Source organism: Schistocerca cancellata, chromosome 4 (genome assembly GCF_023864275.1).
Source record: "Schistocerca cancellata isolate TAMUIC-IGC-003103 chromosome 4, iqSchCanc2.1, whole genome shotgun sequence".
Taxonomy (NCBI): Eukaryota; Metazoa; Arthropoda; class Insecta; order Orthoptera; family Acrididae; genus Schistocerca; species Schistocerca cancellata.
Genome location: NC_064629.1, coordinates 783,406,210 through 783,432,584, shown reverse-complemented (window position 1 = coordinate 783,432,584; position 26,375 = coordinate 783,406,210). Strand labels below are relative to the sequence as shown.

Sequence of the window (26,375 nt, the reverse complement as noted above, 5' to 3'; positions counted from 1 at the left end):
CCTGAGTACCTATAGTAGTGATACCAACACTACCTACATAGGAAAGAGCATGGAGTGTATGGTAAGCGTCGGCTTTGCCTGCGGCTTAGAATGCAGAGCACTCAAATGATTATATCATCATCGAAAATTGAAATCCGTTTTGTCTACCTACAGCAGCCTGTCAATTACAATCTGCTACTGGCATGTTCTGTTGTTCAAAGCACTTAGACAGAGCGTCATTGGCTTGATGTTTAAAATAGAGTGGAAGCAGTGAAAGAACGTATAAGTTGGAAAATAGTACTTGGAGGCATAATATCCTCTGACAGCTCAAATTCAAATGGCTCTGAGCACTATGGGACTTAACATATAAGGTCATCAGTCCTCTAGAACTCAGAACTACTTAAACCTAACTAACCTAAGGACAGCACGCAACACCCAGTCTCTGACAGCTCAATGAAAGGCTCATCCGGTGGAATTTTATCACTAGTGCTACGGTCATGCCTTTGACCACGTTATTTTAAATACACAGTCGGCAATATCTTGCCCCATCGTTTTCAGCAAGAAAACCATGACCCTCAATGTAGTCTTTTAAGTGTGATCGTGTTCGCCGTTGCTATTACCGGTATTACGTCCACGGTGAGGTGCCCTGTAGAGTGCTTCCAGATCGTGGACGACTTCTTTCTAATTAGCTCGTCTCCCAGCACTGCAAGTATCACACGCAAGCTACAGTTGACAATTAGGGGGCCAAAGGGCAGATAAAACCTGTTTCTGATTATCGACTGAAAATTCAATATGTTTCCTTTTTTAGCCGTTTGCTCTCCCTGTTTTTAATTTACCTGAATAGAGCATGTGGGACTCCACTTTAAATAAGCGGTAAAGTTACTGGGCCTAATCTTGATAAAAATTTTCTTGCAGCAACACCTCAAAAATGTAAAGACAAGGTGTCCCAGAGCAGTAAATACACTCCTGGAAATGGAAAAAAGAACACATTGACACCGGTGTGTCAGACCCACCATACTTGCTCCGGACACTGCGAGAGGGCTGTACAAGCAATGATCACACGCACGGCACAGCGGACACACCAGGAACCGCGGTGTTGGCCGTCGAATGGCGCTAGCTGCGCAGCATTTGTGCACCGCCGCCGTCAGTGTCAGCCAGTTTGCCGTGGCATACGGAGCTCCATCGCAGTCTTTAACACTGGTAGGATGCCACGACAGCGTGGACGTGAACCGTATGTGCAGTTGACGGACTTTGAGCGAGGGCGTATAGTGGGCATGCGGGAGGCCGGGTGGACGTACCGCCGAATTGCTCAACACGTGGGGCGTGAGGTCTCCACAGCACATCGATGTTGTCGCCAGTGGTCGGCGGAAGGTGCACGTGCCCGTCGACCTGGGACCAGACCGCAGCGACGTACGGATGCACGCCAAGACCGTAGGATCCTACGCAGTGCCGTAGGGGACGGCACCGCCACTTCCCAGCAAATTAGGGACACGGTTGCTCCTGGGGTATCGGCGAGGACCATTCGCAACCGTCTCCATGAAGCTGGGCTACGGTCCCGCACACCGTTAGGCCGTCCTCCGCTCACGTCCCAACATCGTGCAGCCCGCCTCCAGTGGTGTCGCGACAGGCGTGAATGGAGGGACGAATGGAGACGTGTCGTCTTCAGCGATGAGAGTCGCTTCTGCCTTGGTGCCAATGATGGTCGTATGCGTGTTTGGCGCCGTGCAGGTGAGCGCCACAATCAGGACTGCATACGACCGAGGCACACAGGGCCAACACCCAGCATCATGGTGTGGGGAGCGATCTCCTACACTGGCCGTACACCACTGGTGATTGTCGAGGGGACACTGAATAGTGCACGGTACATCCAAACCGTCATCGAACCCATCGTTCTACCATTCCTAGACCGGCAAGGGAACTTGCTGTTCCAACAGGACAATGCACGTCCGCATGTATCCCGTGCCACCCAACGTGCTCTAGAAGGTGTAAGTCAACTACCCTGGCCAGCAAGATCTCCGGATGTGTCCCCCATTGAGCATGTTTGGGACTGGATGAAGCGTCGTCTCACGCGGTCTGCACGTCCAGCACGAACGCTGGTCCAACTGAGGCGCCAGGTGGAAATGGCATGGCAAGCCGTTCCACAGGACTACATCCAGCATCTCTACGATCGTCTCCGTGGGAGAATAGCAGCCTGCATTGCTGCGAAAGGTGGATATACACTGTACTAGTGCCGACATTGTGCATGCGCTGTTGCCTGTGTCTATGTGCCTGTGGTTCTGTCAGTGTGATCATGTGATGTATCTGACCCCAGGAATGTGTCAATAAAGTTTCCCCTTCCTGGGACAATGAATTCACGGTGTTCTTATTTCAATTTCCAGGAGTGTATAATGTGTTAATCTCAGGGCTTGGGTAGGAGGCAGAACTTATCTTCTCCGCTTTTATCGAACTTGGGATGATCCCGTCACGAGTATAGCTGTATAGTGTTTGAGTCAGACAGAGAATAATACTTACAAATATTAAACGCCGTCCACTGTAGCGTTTAAGATGAGCACCATATCCAGCCTCTGCACTGTGGTTGGTGACCACCACTGCACCTCAAACGGAAAATCCTTATGGTGCGACAAGCATACAAAATGTATTCTTATCCGTTCTCAGATACATACCACTCCATTTACCGTCCAAGGTCTGAACGATCCTTTATTATACGACAGCGAGCAACGAGGTCTTTTATGACACACGTTAATAATTCCTACTACGGCAGCCTTTCCCAAATGGGTGTCGCAGGTATCGATGTTTTACGCGAGGGCCGCATAAAAATACCCCTTCACTTCTCAAGACGCACAGAATTATTTTATAATCGGCTCTGTCCAAGAAATCATGCTCTCCTATTATAAAACGTAAATCTATTTCTTTAGTACTCATAAATAAACACGGCAATTTTACTGAGGTATGTGCAGATGACTTAAGGCAAACGGATATAGGTTGACCACAGTCTTCCCTGACCAACTTTTCACGTATCTACTGCCCATTCGGTTAATAGTTTTTAGTAATGAGCTGTGCGCTATATTGGTGGCAATGGTGCGGAAGAGGTGATGTCGAAGCATTTCTTATCTGCTCCGATTCCCTTAGTGCTCTACAAGCATTGCAACAAACGGTCTCGGCAGATATAATTGTCTAAATAACACAGGAAAAACTACTCTTCCTTCAACAGCAGAGGAAGTAGGTATTACCACTCCTCTGGGTGTCAGAGCAAGTACGAATTTGGGGAAATTAGCTAGTAGATGTAGCAGCCAAGAAGGCCTGCAGGGAATTCAATGTGACTTTGTGTCATTCCTTTGCAAGCTGGTACCTCGGCATTGGGTAAAAAAGCCATGAGGTTGTCTGATGAAGACTGGCGGGGCATAAGGGACAATAAACTGCGGTCGAATAGAACGGTGTCCACTAACGCATGGATTCCTACTACAGCAGAAGGATGTCCAGTGTCTGGAGCTTGTGGCGTACCATTTACCAGGGTCAGATTTTAATAGAGTTTAAAGTAACTCGGACTTGAGGGCATTGGCTAATGTAAGTGGGGACATGCCCTCTGCTTTTGCTAATGACGAGACAAGTGTGTTTTGCATCGTGCGCACTCCATCCTAAAGTCTTACACTGGAAGTTTTAGGGTGTCGGAGAGTGGCCGGCTCATCGTTTGTCATCTAATGATCAGCTACGCACATATATCGGACACTCTGTTAAACACTTCTTTATTGAGTTCTACTTCTATTTAAAAAAAAACTTTTAAAAACTGTCATATGAACAGTTTTTAATTTGTGTGTGTGTGTGTGTGTGTGTGTGTGAGAGAGAGAGAGAGAGAGAGAGAGAGAGAGAGAGAGAGAGAGAGAACGAGAGAGAGGGGGGGGGGAGGGAGAGAGAGGTTGTGTGTGTATTGATGATATCTGTACAGTCGAACTTCAAGTGAAATAATTTATTTTCATTTAAGTGTAGATTTATTTTTATGATAAGCCATTTCAACCACTCATATTTCATCATATTTTAGTATGGGCACTAAAGATCTCGATGAGAGCACACAAATGATTATATCATCATCGAAAATTGAAACTCGTTTTGTCTACCTACTCCAGCAGCCTGCCAACTACAATCTGCTACTGGCACGTTCTGCTGTTCAAAGCAGTTAGACAGAGCGTCATTGGCTTCATGTTTAAAATAGGGTGGATGGAAGAAATGAAAGGACGTTAAGTTGGAAAAACGTCCCGAGAAGCCCGATTTATGGAGCTCTACGAGGATGTTACGTGTTTAAGTAATATCGTAGGCTTTGTCATCGAAAACAAAGACACCTGTTACGCGATGAGTGTGTGGAATGACTTACTCTCCTTACATAATTCATCATCATTTAACATTCTTTACCCAAGACCCTGCAGAGTTCATTGCTTTTTGGTGGCATTTGAACTTTCGCAGTACTGCTGGATTTCCCGTGACTGCAAAGTAGCAATCATCAATTCACCATGGGACAGGCTGCTTCGTAGTTGCTCTGACGACTAACGCATGGGCGCCTCAGCCGAGTGGTGGATCGTGTTGGTAATATGATTCACCCATTTCTGGACCTAGTTGCAATTTTTCAGCACAGCAAGTTCGCTCTTCAGCGTTAAATTTACCTCGCCGATAACTTTTCTCGGGGACATAATTTTGGACTCTTTTCTGCCTGACACGAAAATCTATATGAAGACTGCCGAGCACTTCTCACTGAGCTGTGTCTGCCACAGTCGGAGAACGTGATGGCTTACAACAATATTGTAAGTTTTCTCCAATGTTCACACATTTTACAATATCATGAGGCTCTCAATACCTTAATCCATGATAGCAAACGTTATCATGTTCCTTATGAGGAATGGTACGGAAAGCTCTATGAGAGGAGCATATGTTAAAAAGATTGCTGCGGCCACTTGGCGTTTAGTTCTCCATCAGATGAGGTCGTTCTTTCTACGGAACGTTAGATGCACTTAGAGCAAGAGCTTGTGCCTGGTATACACAAGAACAACGATCTCCTTGCTAAAAGTTTCAGTTCGTCCACATGCGTCAGTCATCCATTTAAAGTTCGACTGGAGTATGGCGGTCGTTTTATGATTCTGACTTTTCCTTTCACTTGTCTTTCCAGTGGGGTAAGGATCCTATTACAGCAAGAGAGTGAATCTTTTCCAACTATACACTTCCTGCTCCGTCGCTCTGTAACAGAATCATTATATTAGCCACGCCGAACTATATCTAACTGTTAGGCTACTATTTGTGTTTGCCTCTGTGTATTCCGTTCAAATTCTGCTTTATTTGGAGAGAATTATGATACTTCTCTGGCAGTGTATGTGATATTTAAGCTTTGGTTGTATCTTCCTGCTGGGGTGACAGAAGCTTTATAGTTCAATTACAGGTGTACCTCTCTGATTGATTAACGGACTACAGCTATCTCTACAGGTGCGTTTTTATACATGCAATTCAAGCACAGGTGTTAGAGTTCGACTTTTTGTCACCTATGTCTGTGTACTATTTCTCTCTCATTTTGGGAGAAAAATTGTCTTGACACTAAAACTAATGGTAGATATATCATCCAAATTCCTGAAAGTAACAATCTGCACGCATGTCGTGGAAAGCAAGGTTTAGACGGTCATTCGCGAATAAACTAGTTGCCAGGTTTCGGACGATTCATAGGGTATTGTAAAACCGGAAACTGTTTACGAAGCAAATTTTCATATGAAGCTTGTACGATCTGTACTAGAATAGTGCTTCAAAATGCAGGGTTTATCGGAATGAACTAAGAGAAAAACTGAGGCCATCTACTGAAGAGCAAAGTGAATGTTCATGGTTTCGCTTTAGATAGTAATGCAAAAGATATGACAGTGGAAAATAATGGACAGCATTTCACGGAAATTGAGTTGGTAAATTCTACGAAATGGTTTCCAATTATTAAAAGTTTACTAGCGCCTTACAGTTTAATTGACTGGCAACTATTAATTGTGGATAGAGAAAAATTTTACTTCTGACTTGCTCTTTCTATCCGCAAATTCATGTTGGTGGCTATTGCTGATACGTTCGCTTCGCTTTAAGCTTGCCCCTGTACTAAGTACTCCATTCACACAAACTCGCGAGCAGTTTAATTACTGGCAGACAACTAGTAACGTTTAGCATCCTCTTCCGTTCTGTTTGCTGCCGTGACACGTAGAGGTATGGAAACGCAGAAAATAAAGGGAATGCCATTGCGATCCATGGGCGCTCATACGTCACCTAAAGCTCGGCCAAGTTAGTCGGTGCCGTATTCCGGGAGCGTTCATCTCATTCTACGGCGTGCAGTTATGGTTACTAAGATCAGGTAACCTTCCTGGCCACACAATCAAACTCTCTTTCGTGGTGTTCTTCTCGAATCATTCTGTCAATTTCTGTGGTAGGGGGGGGGGGGGGGGCGGGGGGGGAGGGGGAGCAATGGTACGGTGTGTTGTCTTGTAGAAGGTACAGCGTACCTGCAAAAGCTCGGGCAGTAGATTCCTGTGTCATTTGACGTAAGGAGAGGTACAGATAAATGTTCTAATATTCTAATGTGTGTGAAATCTTATGGGACTTAACTGCTAAGGTCATCAGTGCCTAAGCTTACACACTACTTAACCGAAATTATCCTAAGGACAAACACACACACCCATGCCCGAGGGAGGACTCGAACCTCCGCCGGGACCAGCCGCACAGTCCATGACTGCAGCGCCTCGGACCGCTCGGTTAACCCCAGAATGTACCAGAGCCCCCATTCCACCAGATATAAAAATCTCCCGCGAGAATAACTCCGTCCTGTACCCTGTTAACAAGTTGTATGCTTCATTAAAAATGGTTTTATACGCCCCTGCTGTCGGTACGTTTCAGCATGTACCTTGACTCATCAGTCCAGGCAACTCACGTTCTGGCCACGATGAAATACCGTGATATTACGCAGCTTGTCCAACCTACGTGCGACTGTGACACCATCTGCCAGTACATGGCTGATGAAATCCCAGTCACGTTGTTTCATACAATATCTGAGCAAAACTATCCAGACACCCGTATGCAATGCTATGCAACGCGAAATTCACCAGTAAATGTGTCCGCAGCTCGTGGTCTACTATGAAAGACAGTAAAGATCAATAGAAACAAAAATTGGCTAGCGTTGCTCCCTCTGGATCACGGGGTCCTGGGTTCGATTCCCGGCCGGGTTGGGTATTTTTTTTCCCGGGGACTGGGTATTTGTGTTGTCATCATTGTTTCATTGTTTCATCATTCGTGAGAGTGCCTGGATTGGATTGTATAAAAATTGGACTTGTAAAAATTGGGACTTTGTACGGGCGCTGATGACAGCGCAGTTGAGCGCCCCACAAACAAAACATCATCATCATCACCACCACTAAATATCACGAGAGGCGGACCCGCTAATATAAAAGGAGGCGGGGAGTATTGTGTTGTCAGTAGAGAAATTGTAACAGCAGAATGGGTCATTCTGGAGGGCTCAGTGACTTCGATCGTGGACTAGTCATTGGATGTCACCTGAGTAACAGATCCATTAGGGATATTTCAAACCTTCTGAAACTACCGTAGTCGACTGTTGGTGGTGTGACCGTGAAGAGGAAACGCAAAGTAATACCCACAGTTAAAACAAGACCAAGCAGACCTCATGTACAGAGACCGTCGAGCATTGCGGAGAACAGTTGTAAAAAATAGTACGAAATCAGCGAAGGGAATCACTCGTGAGTTGAGAAGTGCTACCGGCAGTCCAGCTAGCACAATCACTGTGTATATGGAGTTAAAAATAATGGGGTACAGTGGTCGAGCAGCTCCTTGTATAGAAACGTTTCAGTAGTGACTGCTAAGCGACGCTTTAGGTAGTGTAAAGAGCGACCTCTCTGCACAGTAGACGAGTGGAAACGGTTATCTGGAGTGATGAAGCGCATTATACCCTGTCGCAATCCGATTAAAGGGTTACGGCTTGGAGAATGCCTGCAGAACGTTACCTGCCATTATGTGTAGGGTCAACAGTGAAGTGAATAGGAAGGAGCTAGTGTTAAGTTGGGAGGGGGGGAGGGTTGTTTTTCCTGGTCAGGGTGTGGTATCCTTATTGTGCTTCAGGAAGCGCTAAATGCCGAAGTGCAGGAACAGATTTTAGAGCATTGTGTACTGGATACAGTAGAAGAACAGTTCAGAGACGATGACTGTTTGTTTCTACGTGATAATACAACCAGCCTTTGTGAGGCAATGGTTTGTGGAAATTAACGTTCCTGAAATGGACTGACCTGCTGAGAGTCCCGACCTGAACCCAACAGAACGCCTTAGGAATGAGTTGGAACGTCAAGTTCGTTCAAGAGCCAGCGGTCAACATCACTACCTTCTCTGATTTCGCCGGCCGGTGTGGCCGTGCGGTTCTAGGTGGTTCAGTCTGAATCCGCGTGACCGCTACAGCCGCAGGTTCGAATCTTGCCTCGGGCATGGATGTGTGTGATGTCCTTAGGTTAGTTAGGTTTAAGTAGTTATAAGTTCTAGGGGACTGATGACCACAGATGTTAAGTCCCATAGTGCTCAGAGCCATTTGAACCATTTTTTCTCTGATTTCGGCTCTTGAGGAAGAATGGGCTATCATTGGTCCACAGACATACAGACATGTCATTGGAAGTGGCCCCAGCGTATTTCGAGCTGCCTTTGTTCGCTATGGACAGTTGTTCGTAGCAGGGGCAATGGCGCTTTTCTTCAGCCTCGAGATGATGTACCGATCTCTCTCAAATTACTCGTAGCGAGTTGTGGCCGGAGCCTATATCCTGGTTTAAATTTTCGCAATTTCCAGTGATGGCTGGTGATTTCCCGTTGGATAGAAACTTTCGATCGTCTTGACACGAGGCAGCACTTTACAGAAGTGCTATTAGTTGGGACAGGAAATTGCAATTAAAATGCCTATATTACTACTATTTATTGTGATTGACTGGAATATCTGAATATTATAACAGTTTCATGACAATTTAGGAATCGTGAAATCGGATAGTCAGTTTGCAGCCGTCACGTAGTGTAGAGGTGGTGTACTCTCAGCGGCGGAGATGGTGTATTTCGGAAGACGCCAGGAGGTTCTCCTCCGCGATCAAAAGAGTTATGTTTTGCAGTAAGAAAAATGGACAGAATCCGTAAGTGTGTTGACGTGATTTAGGATTTAGTCATTGCGGGTTTCTAGGCGACTGTTCCCACTTCGCGAATGTGCAGACGCCCAGTAGTCAGAGACCTGAGACTGCGTTGTGGATCCAAGTACCTAGCTGGGCCATCGTGATTACTGAACGAGACAGACTTGATAGGGTTTCCATTGAAGCTAATAAATTATATTCTTTTCCGTGGAAATATGAGTGTGGTGCTTTTGTGTGACTCTTTCCCTATTGACTTTGAACTGTATTCCAGATTTGCTGTTGCGGAGATAATCTGCGGAAAGTGATCAAAGCAAGTTGGAGGCGAAGTATAAGCTGGTAGCTGTGTAAACATTTCAGTCCAGTGGTCGGATGCCGTAATCATCTTGAGAGTGGTTGATAGCTATAGAGTTCCTAACTGGTGACATCGGAGTAGTGAGATGTTTAAACCTCCCTCGCAGGTTGAAGAAAGTCTGGCGACCTTACTTAGCTTATTTTATTTAGCTTAACTTATATAGTTTCACCTTATCCTACAGATGTATTAGCGAAGAGAATTAATCTGGTTGTCCAGTAAATATTTCCGCTTAACTGCGGAACAATGTGTCGCATCAGACATCGCCAAGATACATGGATTCTAGCCGCGGCCGTTACTGTGATTTCGCGCGACGCCATGGAAGCCACGAAGTAAGGACGAAAGGAACGTTTCAGTGTGGTATGCTAAGCTATACCAGTCGTCGGGGCGACACTACAACTGTCTCTCGAACCCAAGTAGCATCGTTAGTAAAATGTAAACTTTCACGTCCGGAGCCGGCCGGTGTGGCCGAGCGGTTCTAGGCTCTTCAGGCTGGAACCGCGCGACCGCTACGGTCGCAGGTTCGAATCCTGCCTTGGGCATGGAGGTGTGTGATTTCCTTAGGTTAGTTAGGTTTAAGTAGTTCTAAGTTCTAGGGGACTGATGACCTCAGCTGTGAAGTCCCATAGTGCTCAGAGCTATTTTTTTTCACGTCCGGAAATGTGACAATTAATAAAATACTATGACTATTAAGTCGTGGTCACATGGATTTCACATTCATTCAGTAGCGAGCCAGGATGTTGATCCAACACTGAAAGAAGCTACGATCATCTTTGAAAATGTCCTCTGCAGATGGAGACGAAACGTTGGGTTTTAATGTGAAACCCATTCGACAACGACATAACAGCCCGGAATATTGTATTAATTGTGATAACTCGTATCTCTAATTCAGTGGTTCATTACTGTGTTTTCTATTCCTATGAAACCCATCTTTATTTACACCTTTAGCTTACGACATGAATTCAAAGGACAACAGTCTGCGTGTAAGGGGCGTTCATAAAGAAACGAGCCGGAGGCATAATTACAGAAACCAGTACCTGCATGTTAGACGTACTGACCCTGACTGTTGAGACACTTGTCCCACTGTGACACAAGGCGGTGAATGGCTGTCTCATAAAATTCCCGGGGCTGCAATGTTAACCAGTTCCGCGCGTACAGCTGGGCGTCGTCGTCCGAGGTGAACCGGAAAGGTTATGCTGACGTTCTTCTTTGATCAAGATGGCGCCTTCTGATTCACTTCCTGTAGTACGGGACAACAATGAATGCCCAGCGTTACTCCCAAACCTTGTCTACCCTTCGCCAAGCGTTCAAATCAAAACGACCAGGCAATCTCAGCCGTGGGGTCATTCTGCTCCACGACAATGCAAAGCCTCATACGGCAAACACAGTCGTGGCACTCCTGCAGAAATTCAGATTGGAGGTTCTCGGCCACCCTCTATACAGTCCGGACATCTCTCTCTGTTACGTGCGGAACTGGTTACAATCGCAGCTACGGGAATTTTATGAGACAGCCATTCACCGCTTTGTGTCACAGTGGGGCAAATGTCTTAACAGCCACGGTCAGTACTTCTAACATACAGGTACTAGTTTCTGTAATTATGCCTCCAGCTCGTTTCTTTTTGAAGGCCCCTTATAATTTATATACGTTAGATAATTGTGCGTAAATAATTGTTGTCTTATTTTCTTACAGCACGTTATGACCAATAATGAAGTGCAGACCTGTGTGGACAAACCGTCTTCTTTGTGTGGCGAAAGTGCTGACTCTTCGAACGTAGCGTATTTTCCCGCAGAACAGGATCTGAACCATGAAGAGATGTGATAACTACTCGGAATCTCTCAGAGTGCACAGTGACTTGTCTGTACTCACGTTTCTGGTTTGCACATGTCACTGCGTTGGCGGGAACTTCACCGCTGAGGTCATTTTGTGCTAATATGTGACGTGTATATACAGTGCAGAGTGGCAGAAAACTGAGCGTTTCTAGTGGTTTTGTTGTTGAATTCTCAAATAAATTTGGTGGCAGGACACGAGTTGTCAAAGATCGTGCAACTGAATATGATCAAGTAAATCATTTCGTGTACGCCTAGGTCTCGTGAAGTGATCACATTGCTTGGAATCGATTCAGAACTACTCAAGATATATTTTTTAAATTAGATATCCTTTTCAGCAGTCTTCGGTGCTTCGTTGGTAAGCTACATATCTTGTTCATCTGGTGATGAAACAATACTGAACGGAACATGTTCTGTTTCAAAGTTGAAAAAAAGAATGAACACTTTTGGTAGCATGCTATATTGTTTATCATATCTGTAAATACGCAACGACGACGACTATCGTTGTCTCCAACACAACATGAATGACATGTAACTAATAGAACTAGTTTTGATGTCTTCATTTTCCATTCTTTTCTGCATGTATTATAATGGTCATGAAGATTGGTGCCATACAGCAACACTCTGCCATATCATCCAGAAACCTTAGCAGGCATAACATATACGACATTCCATTTGAGAAAATCGGATGCTTCTCTGTTTTCACAAATTTTCCACCACTGTTACTATAACTGCATTTTTTCTTAATGAAAAATTTGTTTTACTTTGAAATGAAGTGACATATATTTTGATGAAGACTAATACAATTAACGACACACGTATCTGAGACTGGTACTATACAGCCACAAAATTAAAATTTTTCCCAAGGGACTTCCTCAAGGATCGACTTTTCGTCACACATATGTTCAAGGTACATTATTTTATTCAGGAAATTAACTTCAGTTTCCTTGGTTGTATATTTAAAAGAAGTAAATGAAAGTAATTAATTTCACAAACGTACAGTTCCCTCCATACAATTTTCATTTCTTGGAGAGCATGTACGCAATTTCTAATCAATATTTTCTGCTGCTTAGTGCTTTTGATAATCCGTCCGAAGAAAGTGACAGGTATGCACTTCCATACCTCCAGGAAAAATGCACGGATACTGGCTCTGGGATATCCGGAACTATAGAGCAAAAGCTGGTACGAAAGTTAGATAGATAAAAAAAAAATCTCCCCCGGTGTGTTGCTCTCATACATAAAAGTTATACTACTTACCGAGAAATTTAAAGGGATGTTGTCACGATGCGAAAATAAAAGTGCAAAACTAGAAAATATTCAAATGCTGATGCCTTAAAAGCGATAATACAGCCGAAGAGGAAGAAACGGCACCTCAAAGCGTATTTCAAATGCCGGTACAAGCTATTGGTAGACGTTCGCACGAAAAAGCCATCACAACTCAAAAGAAATAGCTCCTAAGTGAGTGTAAAATGAATCTATAGATTACAACAAAATAACGTATTTTAGTTAAGGCAAGAATGTCCTGCCGCTAATCTACCAATCTGCTTCTTGATGACGATGAAAGAAGCACATGTTGCCATTGTCGTGAGAAGTGAAGAGTGTTCAGCCACTGTCACCGAGAAAACGAACAATACTTCTGCCGCAATTATGCAGAGCCTGTAACAGTCTTCAATACGATTTGTTAGAGGCCCGCAGCATTAATACAAAATTATGTGAATCCGTCATACTTGCAGTGTTTTATAACTCAGTATTGTTTCAAATGCAATCACGTATGAACAGCGGCAATTCCGACCACGAAATCACAACATGAAGAGGTTTTCTAGGCGACATCACTTGAATCCGACGAAACTTATTTACGGAACTTCAAATCCGTGTTTGCAGTTGCTAATCGCTACTAGTTGCAGAGGCCGGTCTGAAATAGCTGAAACAAATGCACAAAAATACTGACACTGTAACCACACGATTGCAGAACAGACGAAATTTGCTTACAAAATACCCCAACGCAAAATTTTAGAAAGACTCCCAGACCCTCGCTGATCGTTTAGTAATGCTGTACAATGATCATTAAGGTACTGAAATTGCAGGAGTCCCGCTTCTATTAAGGGTGCGTTACGCGGCTTTGTGTTTTTGGTTTGTGAAGCAGTAAAATAGTTTGTACGGTCGTTAATAAGTGCGACACTGATGGGTTGCCCAGGCACATAACAATGAACGTCGTCTCTGAATATACACCCCGAATATTCACGAAGAGACGTGTTCTTAAACACCGAGGGAGGTGGTGCAGCACTGGATTCGTCCTCCCGACGACGGTTCAAACGCGCGTCTTGCCAACCAGATTTAGGTTCCCGTAATTTCCCTAAATCGCTGCAGTCAGATGCCGGGACGGTTTCTTTCATCATCCTTAACACAATCCGAGCTTGTGCCCCGTCTCTAATGACCTCGATGTCGACGGTACGTCGAACCTAATATTCCTTTTTGTGTTCTTGAACGACCTCACTCGCTACCGTGCGACACGGAATGTCAGTCAATGTCGTTACGAGATACGAGGCGACTGACAACTTCACAGAAGCAATCGGGATGCCCCGAGGCCACGTGCTGCGTTTGGGACTGGCGAGACGATGCGTATCGGCGCTCGTTAGGTGCGGTGCGGTGGTACTGACCTGGTGCGTGCTGCGTGCTGCGCCGACGTCCGCGCGGCCGGGAGAGCGCTGCCGGAGTGAGCAGACGAACCGGTTGCCCACGGCGAGGCCGCCGCCAGCCGCCACGGCCAGCACGCGCGCCGCGGCCGCGTAAACACCGCAGCCAGCTGACTCACGGCGCGTCCCTTCCACACCAGCGTCCTGGTCACTGTACCGAGATCTGCGCGCTTCTTGCCTATGCGGCCGGGCTCACTGATTTGCTGTCGTGTAATACCTCATTTCTACATCTACTTCTGCATCGATACTCCGCAAGCCACCGTAAGGTGCGTGGCGGAGAGTGCCCTGTACCACTACTTGTCCTATCCCTCCTGTTGGGTTGGGTTGTTTGGGGGAGGAGACCAGACAGCGAGGCCATCGGTCTCATAGGATTAGGGAAGGAAAGGGAAGGAAGTCGGCCGTGCCCTTTCAAAGGAACCATCCCGGCATTTGCCTGGAGCGGTTTAGGGAAATCACGGAAAACCTAAATCAGGATGGCCCGACGCGGGATTGAACCGTCGTCCTCCCAAATGCGAGTCCAGTGTGCTAGCCACTGCGCCGCCTCGCTCGGTTTCCCTCCTGTTCCACGCGCAAAAACAGAGCGAGGGAAAGACGATTGTCTGTGCGCCTCAGTATGAGCCCTTGTTTCTCGTATCTTATCTTCGTGGTCCTTACGCGCGATATATGTTGGCGGGAGCAGAATCGTTCGGCAGTCAGCTTGAAATGTCGGTTTTCTAAATTTTCTCAGTAGTGTTTCCTACAAAGAACGCCACCTTCCTCCAGGGATTCCCATTTGAGTTCCCGAACTATCTCCGTAATAATTAAGTTGCCAACCGATAACAAATCTACAGCCCTTCTCTGAACTGCTTCAATTTCTTCCTTCAATCTGATCTCGTGCGGATCGCAAACGCACTTGCAGTACTCAAGAATAGGTCGCATCAGTGTTCCTATATGCGGTCTCCTTTACAGGTGAACCACTCTTTCCTAAAATTCTTCCAATAAACCGAAGGCAACCATTTGCCTTCCGTACCACAGCCGGCTGGGGTGGCCGAGCGGTCCTAGGCGCTTCAGTCTCGATCCGCGCGACCGCTACGGTTGCAGGTTCGAATTCTCCCTCGGGCATGGATGTGTGTGATGTCCTTAGGTTAGTTAGCTTAAGTAGTTCTAAGTTCTAGGCAACTGATGACCTCAGAAGTTAAGTCCCATACTGCTCAGAGACATTTGAACCATTTCCCTACCACAGTTTTCACACGCTCGTTCGACCTCATATCGCACTGCAACGTCATGCCCAGATATTTAAACGACTTGACTTTGTCAAGCTGGACCCTAGCAATACTGTATCGGAATATTACAGGTTTGTTCTTCCTACTCATCCGCATTAACTTTCATTTTCCCACATTTAGGGCTAGCTGCCATTCATTACACCAACCGGAAATTTTGTCTAAGTCGTCTTGTATCTTCCTACAGTCATTCAACTTCGACACCTTACCGTACATCACAGAATCATCGGTAAACAACCGCAGATTGCTAGCCCACACTGCCCGCCAAACCATTTATGTATATAGAGAACAACAGCCGTCCTATCACACTCCCCTGGGGCACTCCTAACGCTACCCTTGTCTCTGATGAACACTCGCCGTCGAGGACAACATACTGGGTTCTATTATTTAAGAAGTCTTCGATCCACTCATATATCTGTAAACTTATTCCGTATGCTCGTATCTTCGTTAACAGCCTGCAATGCGGCACCGTGACAAATGATTTTCGGAAATATAGAACTATGGAATCTGCCTGTTGCCCTTGATCCATAGTTCTCAGTATATCAAGTGAGAAAAGGGCAGGCTGAGTTTCACACGAGTGATGCTTTCTAAAACCATGCTGATTCGTAGACATAAGCTGCTTAGTCTCAAGAATGTTTATTGTATTCGAATTGAGAAAGTGTTCAAGGATTGTGGAGCAAACAGAAGTTTGGGATATTGGTCTGTAATTTTGCTGGACCGTTCTTTTACCTTTCTTATACACTGCAGTCACCTGCGCTTTTTTCCAGTCGCTTGGGACTTTGTGCTCGGCTACATGGGAGCCGAAGAAGTTCTCTGGAACTAGGGAGGGAACAATGGGCGAGAAGAATCAACTCGGTTGCATAGCTATTTTCTGTAAATAGCCTCAGTTATGAGGGTGGCCCAAGCAAGGGAGGAGGAAGAGATTAGAGTTTTACCTCCCGTCGACAGCTAAATCATTAGAGATGGAGCTGAAGCTTGCAGTACGGAAGGATGGGGAAGGGAATCTGCGCCGGCCGGAGTGGCAGAGCGGTTCTAGGCGCTACAGTCTGGAGCCGCGTGACCGCTACGGTCGCAGGTTCGAATCCTGCCTCGGGCATGGATGTGTGTGATGTCCTTAGGTTAGTTAGCTTTAAGTAGTTCTAAGTTCTAGGGGACTGAAGACCTCAGCAGTTAAGTCCCATAGTGCTCAGAGCCATTTGAACCATTTTTCCGGGGAACCGGCCGTACACATTTCGAACGAACCACACCGACATTTGCCTGGAGAGTTTTAGGGTAATCGCCGGAAACAAAAATCTCGATGCCCGATGAGGGATTTGAACCGCCGTCCACCCAAATGCGAGTCCATAGTGCTAACCACTGCACCACCCCTCTAAGTGCCACAAAGAATTCGCAGATAATCTGGGCTAGATGGCTTGCTGAAGTTCCAGCTATCCACAACGTGCCAAACATCACGCAGACCACATGTAGGCCAAGGCTCAGTCTGCATCACCTTTGCTTGTTCCTTCCCAGATATACTCGGTATAGCACGACATTTCATTTAGTATTGTGATGTGGGATTTTCCTGCCAGTACAGCACTCCTTCTCTGTTTGTTCGTAGTATGATGGACGTTCACTAAAAGAGAACGTCTAGCGATCTATCATCACAAGCCTATAAAAGTAAGTAGGAACGGCAGAAGACACGGATAGATTTCCCAATACATATTAAGCCGTTACATAAGTGACAGGTATTGCAGATTTGCTATGAAACAATATTACAATATCAAGCAGAAAGAATTTAAAGATTTAGTTGACAATGAAACAGCAAAAAATTACAACGATCGATGACGGAATTAATTGTACTTTGTGTCAAATTTGCAAGTATGTAGCACGTGAATAAACTGGTGGTATGAATAGCAAAATTTCTGAGGTGGCCCGCATTATTCGACTCTCAATTGCAACAATTTTCGATGGAATTGAACGAAGAGTATGGAGACGTGATGTATTACTCCAAAGTACGTTGATTAAGTCAAGAGGCATATCTGTAATCATTTTTTCGATTTATAACTCGCTGTTGTAAAAGGAGTGCAGGAAGGAAAATTGGAACATCTAGAATGGATTGCAGACCTCGAATTTTAAGTGGATAGTTTCCCAAACATCTAGTGGACAATGCTAGTCATACATCTGTTTTGAAGCTGCTTTCGAAACCGCTTGTCGTTACAGCTGAAAGCACCCATGTCGATGTACATGTAACTGAGTCACCTGCAGGGTACTTCCGTTTTAATATTAAATACTTTTAGGTTAAAACTGTCCGGGTTGTCTACGTTGTTTTTCTCAGGTAAGGTTTTTACGTTTCCGTAATGAGATTCCAAAAGTGCTACTATATTCCGATCGACGTATTTGTATGATAGAGCGTATTTCGAGTTCGTAACTAAATAAGTCACCATACGCGGCAATCTGGTTGTAAAAATCTGTAAAACTGTCTGCGTGTGTCCGTACGCCGACAGTTTGTGCCAGATAAAAATTATATTACGTCTTCAGTTCGCCAAAAATAAATGAATAATACTGAAAATTTGTTTTATTTGTCATTTATATTGTTACGAAATGTGAAATATAGAACCAAGTTGTGTGATGTGCGACTGTACTGTCGCATAAATGTGGCTCATTCGTAGTTCCCCCCACTTTCCCCTACACGCATTCAGACAGTGTACCGTGGTAGTGGGGGAAACACGCAGCGAGGCTGAATGCTGTGGCACTCGTGCCATGGCATTACTCGTGAGCCGAATGCTTGGCCGCCCTGTCCTAGACGATAGGATATAGCATGTATATGTGATGTCTATTCTTTCGGACATGCCCAAAAGAACAGACTATTTTTAATCCTACAGTCACTACGAATTAAGACGCAAATGAATTTCAGACATTGGCTGTGAGTGGGCATTGTTGTAAATCAATTGGGAAAGTTGAAAATTTTTGGCGGACTAGGATTCGAACGCAGGTATCCTGCTTACTAGGCAGAAGCTCTGACCACTTATTTTCCGATCTCATTTTTTCATTACTGTTCGTTGCATTTGTTCCGGGTGGACGTTAAATGACACCTGTTGAAGTTCATCGTGGTCCATTCTCTCAGTTCTTTTTTTATTTATTAAGTGGGCAGCTAACCCTCTGACCGCTGAGCTACCGTGCCGGCATCCACTAAGCCATGCCGACGCAGCCGTCAGCGCAACCCTAGAATGCCTCCCATCAGACTCAAATCCTCATCTTACCCCCACACTGCTGCGCGGAGTGGCCGCGTGGTTAGAGGCACCATGTCACGGATGAGCGTCCCCTCCCGCCGGAGGTCCGAGTCCTCCCTAGGGCATGGGTGTGTGTATTGTTCTTGGCATAAGTTACTTTCAAAAGCGTGAAGTATAGAGACCGATGACCTTAGCAGTTTTTATTTATTTATTTATTTATTTATTTTAAATCCGCACGCCAGGAATGAAGTCCTCCTTGCCCATTATCCTCATTACTCACGGCATTTCGCCGATTCCCGTAAGAGATCGGGCCTGGTGTGCATCCACACTGAAGATATCATTGGCCGCCTTCACCTTAATTATATATATGTGGCGTCTGTTCTTTCGGACATATCGAAAAGAACATACGCCATTTTTGATCTGGTAGCCACTGTCACTTAAGCCACAAATCAGTTGCCTACGTTGGCTGCGAGCAGATACTGACGTAAATCAACTTCCCCCCTTGATTTACATCAGTGTCCACTAGCAGCCAATGTCTGTAATTCCTTTGTATCTTAACACACACTGTGCATATCATGTTTACTTGCAGCTAATGCAAAAACCTCGCTGTTCGAAGGACCTAAACAGCTCAATTCCAGGGTTTGACGTAAAAGTAGTTCCTTCAAAGCTTTCAGAGATGCAAAACGTGCACACCCATCCTAGAGTTTGCTATTAACAATTCTGAAGCTGGCAGCCGGATGATTTTATAGTAGACAGGGGCAGATAGTGATTATTTAAGGAGAGAGGAAATTATCAGCAGTAGAGAGAGAGAGCTTAGATTGGGGCTTGAAGCTGGCAGTGGTATGGTAACGGGTGACGAGTGACGAGAGAAAGGGTGTGGCAGCGGAACAGGGGTCCAGGAGTGCAGGCTGCGAGTAACCTCCCTATCAACGAAACCGTAGGACTCTGAACCATTTTGTCTGTATGTGAGAAGTGCAGCTAAGAGCAAAATAGTGAGGCAGTCTGACTTAAGTGTGACTCTCCACTACTGAAAAAGAAAAAAAAACTTGTTCACAGTAATGCACTGATAGAAGTATAGTAGCGAAAAAAAAAACTGTTTATCTTCTCCAGGCATGTAATGAAGCTTTCAGTCACGAGCAGTGCACAGAAAACCACGCTTTTGTGCAGCAGTTGGACCCCACGCTCATTAACAAAAGATAAGCAGGAGATAAAAATCAGCGAACATAAGAGAGTGCATTCGCAATAGTCACTGACTCATCCGTACATATCTACCAGGCTACTGCGCTCAAAATGTTATATATGCAGCTTTGTAGTTAAGGCAGATGGTTGTCCTTCTGTCTGCCTGTAGCAGAGTTTGAGAATAAGACACTTCATAACATAGTTTCTCTCCTAGCCGGATGCGTTTTTCCAGGGAGGTGAAGTGCAGATGACCGGCAGTCCTGTTACTTTCTACAAAAAGAGCACTACGGATTTGTCGTTCGATAAATAAACTCATTATAAACTCAGTAATGTACACATGGAGCATAAAAGAGCCACTCTCTACTCACAAAGAACAGGAACGTTTCATTTCCCCAGAGAACTGACTTCTTAGGAGGTAGTTTCCGTCATTTCCTTTTTCTAAATTTGGAACTTTTCATCGTTACTAAAGGCAATTTTTTATGTATTTAGTCTTGTAGAGTTGTCTGTACTTGAGTTAAGGCTTTACCGTTCATAGTAAAGGCTTTACTATTCATAGTTTTCTGTCATCCCAGTATCGGTAAGTGCTCAGATCTCATAGACTGTACTTCCAGCATACACGTAATAGTGATGAACAGTAGAGTTTAATGGGTATTATCATCTCCCGAGCTACCACGACAACGCCCCTCTACATCAGCTACGTAGTCAGTACAGCAGTCCGCATGATCTGACTGGGCTCAGATTTGACGTCATCACAACATCCGGTCGGAGCCTCGCTCTGCACTCTCCGCTACAGCAAGTCCTTTCCACTACTGCCCACAGATTAGACACTCATATTTATACAGCCAGATATGTTCCTTGGTTCGAGTGTGATAATGCTCTTGTCCCATCCACTCAATATTGCTCCGCAGTGTATGTAGCCCAAGGTCTATGTTCATCCAACGCAACACTTGCTCCGTAATTAGTACACGTCGTAATGACGACAGATGAAATAGATTTCTAAATGTTTCAGCCATTTCTAACTTAGGAAAGAATCCGTCGTTCCATATCAAACGCACTTTTCTTTATAATTCTCTGGAATTGCAAGATAAATGAAAAAACTTTGCAATGCGTAACCGAAAAACCTTCGCTGAGCATTTCAGTGCATAATATGAATAATCACCTAAGAAAAATACATGGGCTACAGGGTAGCGCATTATTTAGGTCTCATCTTATTCCTTACTATTTTGTTGATATTGCCATATCATGTAAGAATGAGAAAAATTCAGTTACAGTGTGGCATTTATGCCCTACGTCAGACCACATTTCGCTGTAAAAGGTCCAGTCATATTAAGGTGACAATCTATCAAAAGATTGAATAACCTCCTTTTGCAGCGCGGACGTTCAGGAAGAGAGTCAGTGAGGTTCTGGAAGGTACTGACAGGGATGTAGTACCATACCAACTGCAGTGCCATGGCCGGCAGCGCTAGGTGTCACAGTTGAGATTTCATGGTGCGATCTGGGTCTAAATTTGGGGGATTTTGCGACCAGGGGAGTACAAATGGTTCAAATGGCTCTAAGCACTATCGAACTTAACATGTGAGGTCTTCAGTCCCCTAAACGTAGAACTACTTAAACCTAACTAACGTAAGGACATCACACACATCCATGCGCGAGGCAGGTTTCGAACCTGCGACCGTAGCAGCAGCACTGTTCCGGACTGAAGGGCCTAGAACCGCTCGGCCACAGCGGCCGGCCAGGTGAGTACAGAAAACTCGTCCTGGAGCTCTTCGGACCACGCCTGTACACTGCGAGCTGTGTGACACATTTCATTCTTCTACTAGTAGATGGCATTGAGCCGGGAAAAACAAACTGCATGTGGGAGTGGACATGATCCCCAAACATACACTACTGGCCATTAAAATTGTTACACCAAGATGAAATGCAGATGATAAACGGGTATTCACTGGACAAATATATTATAATAGAACTGATATGTGATTACATTTTCACTCAATTTGAGTGCATAGATCCTGAGAAATCAGTACCTAGAACAACCACTTCTGGCCGTAATAACGGCCTTGATGCTCCTGGAGCCGCGCCGGATTAGCCGAGCGGTCTAGGCGCTGCAGTCATGGACTGTGCGGCTAGTGCAGGCGGAGGTTCGAGTCCTCCCTCGGGCATGGGTGTGTGTGTGTTTGTCCTTAGGATAATTTAGGTTAAGTAGTGTGTAAGCTTAGGGACTGATGACTTTAGCAGTTACGTCCCATAAGATTTCACACACATTTCATTTTTGATACGCCTGGGCATTGAGTCAAACAGAGCTTGGATGGCGTGTACAGGTAAAACTGCCCATGCAGCTTCAACACGATACCACAGTTCATCAAGAGTAGTGACTGGCGTATTGTGACGAGACAGTTGCTCGGCCACCATTGACCAGAGGTTTTCAATTGGTGAGAGATCAGGAGAATGTGCTGGTCAGGGCAGCAGTCGAACATTTTCTGTATCCAGAAAGGTCCGTACAGGACCTGCAACATGCGGTCGTTCATTGTCCTGCCGAAATGTCGGGTTTCGCAGGGATCGAATGAAGGGTAGAGCCACGGCTCGTAACACATCTGAAATGTAACGTCCACTGTTCAAAGTGCTGTCAGTACGAACAAGAGGTGACCGAGACGCGTAACCAATGGCACCCCATACCATCACGCCGGGTGATACGCCACTATGGCGATGACGAGTACACGCTTCCAATGTGCGTTCACCGCGATGTCGCCAAACACGGATGCGACCATCATGATGCTGTAAACAGAACTTGGATTCATCCGAAAAAATGACGTTTTGCCATTCGTGCACCCAGGTTCGTCGTTGAGTACACCATCGCAGGCGCTCCTGTCTGTGATGTAGCGTCAAGGGTAACTGCAGCCATGGTCTCTGAGCTGATAGTCCATGCTGCTGCAAACGTCGTCGAACTGTTCGTGCAGATGGTTATTGTCTTGCAAACGTCCCCATCTGTTGACTCAGTGATCGAGACATGAATGCACGATCCGTTACAGCCATGCCGATAAGATGCCTGTCATCTCGACTGGTAGTGATTTTAATGGACAGTAGCGTAAATGCATAGTTGTGTTAACCCATTGTGCCTACCATAATGACGAGATCACCCATGGAATGCCACGAAAACATTCCCCAAAAGGTGATGCTCTCTCCTCCGGCTGCTACACTTCCGATGGAGCATAAAATTTGATTCACCTGTAAAGGCTACATGTTACCACTCCGTTGGAGACCACCTGCGGTACTGCCGTGCATATTCCAGCCCTCGTCGCCGACGAACAGCAGTTAGTATGGGTGTATGAACCAGCCACTTGCTGCGAAGGCCCATACGCAGCAGAGTTCTCTGGACAGTCGTTGAGGAGACACTGATAGTAGCCCCTTCATTAATCTGGGCAGACAGTTGCTCAACAGCTAAACTTCTGTTCGTCCGTACACATCTCCGCAACCGTCGTTCAGCCCTTTCATCTATTTCCCGTGGTGCACCACAATTGCCTCGGCGTCATTTCTGGATAGCGCCATTTTGCCATGCACGGTATAGCACGGCGGCACTCGCACAGTTTTCAAACTTAGACGCTTCGGAAATGCTTCCACCCTTGGCCAGAAAGCCAGTGACCATGCCTTTTTGGACGTCAGATAAATCGTTTCGTTTCCTCAATATAACAACGACTACACTTTTTTCCGCGTCCACCCCGACACACTTTACGTACCCTCCACTGCCAGTGCTGGCATCTGCCGTCTGTGAGTGGTTATTGCACAGTGATGTCGAACGTAGCTGGTGATCACATTAACGTGACTGTTCCGTCTAAATTACCATACAATGCATTTATGCATTTAGGCAATTAGGTTCTCGCTACTGAGAGTTAACAAGCAGGCGGTATCGGTAGACCACACCATCCCATGAAACATAGATGACCGGAGAGCGTGAGGACGAGGCCGAGTCCTGACGAAGCGTGCTCTGAGAAAGCTGTGATTCACCCGTTATCGTTGGCGTCAAGTGCGTGGCTTGGATTATTTACTTTTACTATTTAAATAGTTGTGTAGAATTCCACATTGCTAGCTTCCTAATTGTTATTGCAATAGCTCTAATTTCGCATTCCAAAACTAATTTTTTATTCAATGTCATTTCTCATTAGTGGACTAACCGATCAACTGTGAACGCGTCCTGAGCAGGCAGATGGGAAACGGTATGCTAGCACATTCATGCAGTCTAGAACAAGCTTTCCCAGAGGCAATACTTGTGTGCGCCAACAATGGAGTAAGGAGGAGTTGGTGTTACAGTTCGGGATGTTTTTTGTGTTGTGGTGTGGTCCCCCTCATAATGCTTAAAAAATTGAAAATGCAGAATGATATGTACACTTTTGACAGCATTGTTTACTGTGCACAGCAGTAAAGAAACATTTCGGAGACAATGTACACTCCTGGAAATTGAAATAAGAACACCGTGAATTCATTGTCCCAGGAAGGGGAAACTTTATTGACACATTCCTGGGGTCAGATACATCACATGATCACACTGACAGAACCACAGGCACATAGACACAGGCAACAGAGCATGCACAATGTCGGCACTAGTACAGTGTATATCCACCTATCGCAGCAATGCAGGCTGCTATTCTCCCATGGAGATGATCGTAGAGATGCTGGATGTAGTCCTGTGGAACGGCTTGCCACGCCATTTCCACCTGGCGCCTCAGTTGGACCAGCGTTCGTGCTGGACGTGCAGACCGCGTGAGACGACGCTTCATCCAGTCCCAAACATGCTCAATGGGGGACAGATCCGGAGATCTTGCTGGCCAGGGTAGTTGACTTACACCTTCTAGAGCACGTTGGGTGGCACGGGATACATGCGGACGTGCATTGTCCTGTTGGAACAGCAAGTTCCCTTGCCGGTCTAGGAATGGTAGAACGATGGGTTCGATGACGGTTTGGATGTACCGTGCACTATTCAGTGTCCCCTCGACGATCACCAGTGGTGTACGGCTAGTGTAGGAGATCGCTCCCCACACCATGATGCCGGGTGTTGGCCCTGTGTGCCTCGGTCGTATGCAGTCCTGATTGTGGCGCTCACCTGCACGGCGCCAAACACGCATACGACCATCATTGGCACCAAGGCAGAAGCGACTCTCATCGCTGAAGACGACACGTCTCCATTCGTCCCTCCATTCACGCCTGTCGCGACACCACTGGAGGCGGGCTACACGATGTTGGGGCGTGAGCGGAAGACGGCCTAACGGTGTGCGGGACCGTAGCCCAGCTTCATGGAGACGGTTGCGAATGGTCCTCGCCGATACCCCAGGAGCAACAGTGTCCCTAATTTGCTGGGAAGTGGCGGTGCGGTCCCCTACGGCACTGCGTAGGATCCTACGGTCTTGGCGTGCATCCGTGCGTCGCTGCGGTCCGGTCCCAGGTCGACGGGCACGTGCACCTTCCGCCGACCACTGGCGACAACATCGATGTACTGTGGAGACCTCACGCCCCACGTGTTGAGCAATTCGGCGGTACGTCCACCCGGCCTCCCGCATGCCCACTATACGCCCTCGCTCAAAGTCCGTCAACTGCACATACGGTTCACGTGCACGCTGTCGCGGCATGCTACCAGTGTTAAAGACTGCGATGGAGCTCCGTATGCCACGGCAAACTGGCTGACACTGACGGCGGCGGTGCACAAATGCTGCGCAGCTAGCGCCATTCGACGGCCAACACCGCGGTTCCTGGTGTGTCCGCTGTGCCGTGCGTGTGATCATTTCTTGTACAGTCCTCTCGCAGTGTCCGGAGCAAGTATGGTGGGTCTGACACACCGGTGTCAATGTGTTCTTTTTTCCATTTCCAGGAGTGTATTTACCAGCAAGACACTGCACCCTGTCATAAAGCATCATCATTGATCCAATGGGTTGTCGACAGTAACATTCCTGAAATGAACTAATCTGCCCAGAATCCCAACCTAAACCTAATGCTGCATCCTTGGATGAGTTAAAAGTCAGTTTCTCTTCAGACTTCAGAGTCGATCATCACTACATTTTCTGGTTTCAACTGTTGAGGAGTAATAAACAATCATTCCTCCACAGACATTCAGACATCTCACTGAAAATGTCCCCAGCAGAGTTAGCCCGAGGACAGACGTCTCATATTGCTGTCCAGTAATAGGTGTCCGGATACTTTCGATCAGTAGTGTGACTACAAAATTGTATCCAATTCTGTAATTTTGTACTGATAGAGGAAGTATACAGGGTGGTCAGAAACAGCCTGAAAAGCTGGTACAGTGCTGCAGGGTTGGATATGCTGAGAAATAAAGGTTAAGAAAGAATTTAGATACGTTGGGCCGTTTGCGAGTTAATTAGTATTGAAGTTAGTCAATTAGGCTATTGCGCTTGCAAATTCAAGCTGCTCGCCAGATATAGTTAGTGTCTCATAGAGTACATAACAGCACACAATACTGATCAACCTTCTGCTCGGGTTCGTTCCTTATTACCATGTCCAATTTTTGTATCACTCTCTTCTTCAGTTTTAGTAAACCAAACGAAGAACGCGTTTGGTGGCACCATATCTGGTGGGCCACCAGTATTTGGATGTGCACTGGCCTGATTCGCTAACTATGGAATGATCCAATCTGGCACGTCGAAATGGCCCTGAAACATTTTGTGCAGGAAGAATGCCTCGAAAGAAACACAATGTCAGAATTTTACCTGCTAGGACAC

The 26,375-nt window shown here is 46.0% G+C and overlaps 1 protein-coding gene across 1 annotated transcript in view; it reads right to left on the bottom strand.

The window, feature by feature from the left end:
• LOC126184645 (leukocyte elastase inhibitor-like) overlaps positions 1-14,029 on the bottom strand; it is a 187,941-nt gene extending 173,912 nt beyond the window's left edge. The window contains exon 1 of the mRNA XM_049927122.1: positions 13,974-14,029. The gene's annotated coding sequence lies outside the window, so the exon portion shown is untranslated. The remainder of the gene's footprint in view (positions 1-13,973) is intronic.
• Between the last annotated feature and the right edge of the window lie 12,346 nt (positions 14,030-26,375).